A 2,074-nucleotide genomic window follows, 5' to 3' on the forward strand; every position below is an offset into this window, starting at 1 on the left:
TTTTTTCATATGTCTCTTGGCCATCTGTATGTCCTCTTTGGAGAAGTGTCTATTTAGGTCCTTTGCCCATTTTTTAATTGGATTGTTTGTCTTCCTTTTGTTAAGTTGTATGAGTTCCTTATCTATTTTGGATATTAACCCTTTATCAGATGTATCATTGACAAATATGTTCTCCCAGACAGTGGGCTCCTTTTTTGTTTTGTTGGTTTCTCTTGCTGTGCAGAAGCTTTTCATTTTGATGTAGTCCCATTTGTTTATTTTCTCCTTAGTTTTCTGCCCTAGGAGCTGTATCTGTAAACCTATTGCCATGAGAGATGTCTGAGATTTTGCTGCCTATGATTTCTTCTAGGATTTTTATGGTTTCCTGACTTAAATATTTAAGTCTTTTATCCATTTTGAGTTTATTCTTGTGTATGGTGTAAGTTGGTGGTCTAGTTTCATTTTTTTGCATGGATCTGTCCAATTTTTCCAACACCATTTATTGAAGAGACTATCTTGTCTCCATTGTATGTTATTGCCTCCTTTGTCAAATATTGAGCATAATGGTTTGGGTCGATTTCTGGGGTCTCTGTTCTGTACCATTGGTCTATATGCCTGTTCTTGTGCCAGTAGCAGGCTGTTTTGATTATGGTGACTTTGTAGTATAACTTGATATCTGATATTGTGATTCCTCCAACTTTGTTCTTCTTTCTCAAGATTGCTACAGCTGTTTGGGATCCTTTTTGGTTTCATATAAATTTTTGGAGTATTTGCTCTAGATCTGTGAAATATGCTGTTGGTATTTTAATAGGGATTGCATTGAATCTGTAGACTGCCTGGGGTAGTATGAGCACTTTAATGATGCTAATTCTACCAATCTATAAACATGGTATAATCTTCCATGTGTTTCTACCTTCCTCTATCTCTTTTTTCAATGTCCTGTAGTTTTCAGAGTACAAGTCTTTTACCTCCTTGGTTAATTTTATTCCTAAGTATCTTAATTTTTTTTTTGTTGCAATGGTAAATGGGATTGTTTATATTTCTTTCTCAGAATTCATTATTTGTGTATAAAAAAGCCATTGATTTTTGGGTGTTGATTTTGTAGCCTGTTACATTGCCAAATTCATTTATTAAATCTAGTAGTTTCTTGGTGGAGTCTTTAGGGTTTTCTATGGACAATATCATATCATCTGCGAATAATGAGAGTTTTACCTCCTCCTTTCCAATTTGGGTGCCTTTTACTTCTTCTTCTTGTCTGGTTGCTGTGGCTAGGACTTCCAGTACTATGTTGAATAAGAGTGGTGAAAGCGGACTTCCTTGTTAGGAACTCAAGGTTCTTGTAAAGACAAGTTGTGTCCAAAGACATCTTATCTGTTATATTGGGGGGCAGGGAGGACCCTGGTTGGCAAATATGGGAAAATCAGAGAATGCTGGGAAAAAAGCATCATGAGGTTAAAGACAGTAGAAGAACCCAAAGAAAAGTTCTGTGGTAATAGTGCAATTATTGTGATTTGTTCACTAGATGGAAATGAAATGACCAAATGGCTAGGCCTGTAGTAGACAGGCCCAGAGATAGCTCCTGGGGAGGACCCTGGAGGGCAGGGCAGAGGCAGGGGGCTAGGGACCTCCTCTCACAGCCCCTGCGCGCTGGGAAGTCAAGGCTGTAGTCTGCGTGTAGGCCAGACCTGCTCCCGGAACACTGGTTTGATCTGGACCCAAATCCTGGAAACGGCATTAAATGGTGGGCCTCCTGGATGAAAGGCAGGGTCGACTAAGGAAAGGCACTAAGGAAAACCCTGTGGTTCCACAGGCAGTCTACTTTCCCGCCTAAGGCGGGCGGTGGGGACAGCCCACACGCCTGGCACTAGCCTTAGTAGGTGGGAAACTGCCCACTTTCTCAAAAGTCCTGGACACTCCATCCCTCTGGGTGGAGCCAGGGGCTGCCTGAGAACAGAACAGCGGCGCTCCTGGCACATCCTGGCAGCAGACCCATAATCCTTCCCTGCGTTTAAAAGCTGTCCAGCTCACCCAGCACCATTTCAACAGATTGAGCCACACCCAGAATTCTTCTGGTCCTTACTTAATGTGCCCCCAA

This window comes from Myotis brandtii, unplaced genomic scaffold (assembly GCF_000412655.1).
Source record: "Myotis brandtii unplaced genomic scaffold, ASM41265v1 scaffold250, whole genome shotgun sequence".
Lineage (NCBI taxonomy): Eukaryota > Metazoa > Chordata > Mammalia > Chiroptera > Vespertilionidae > Myotis > Myotis brandtii.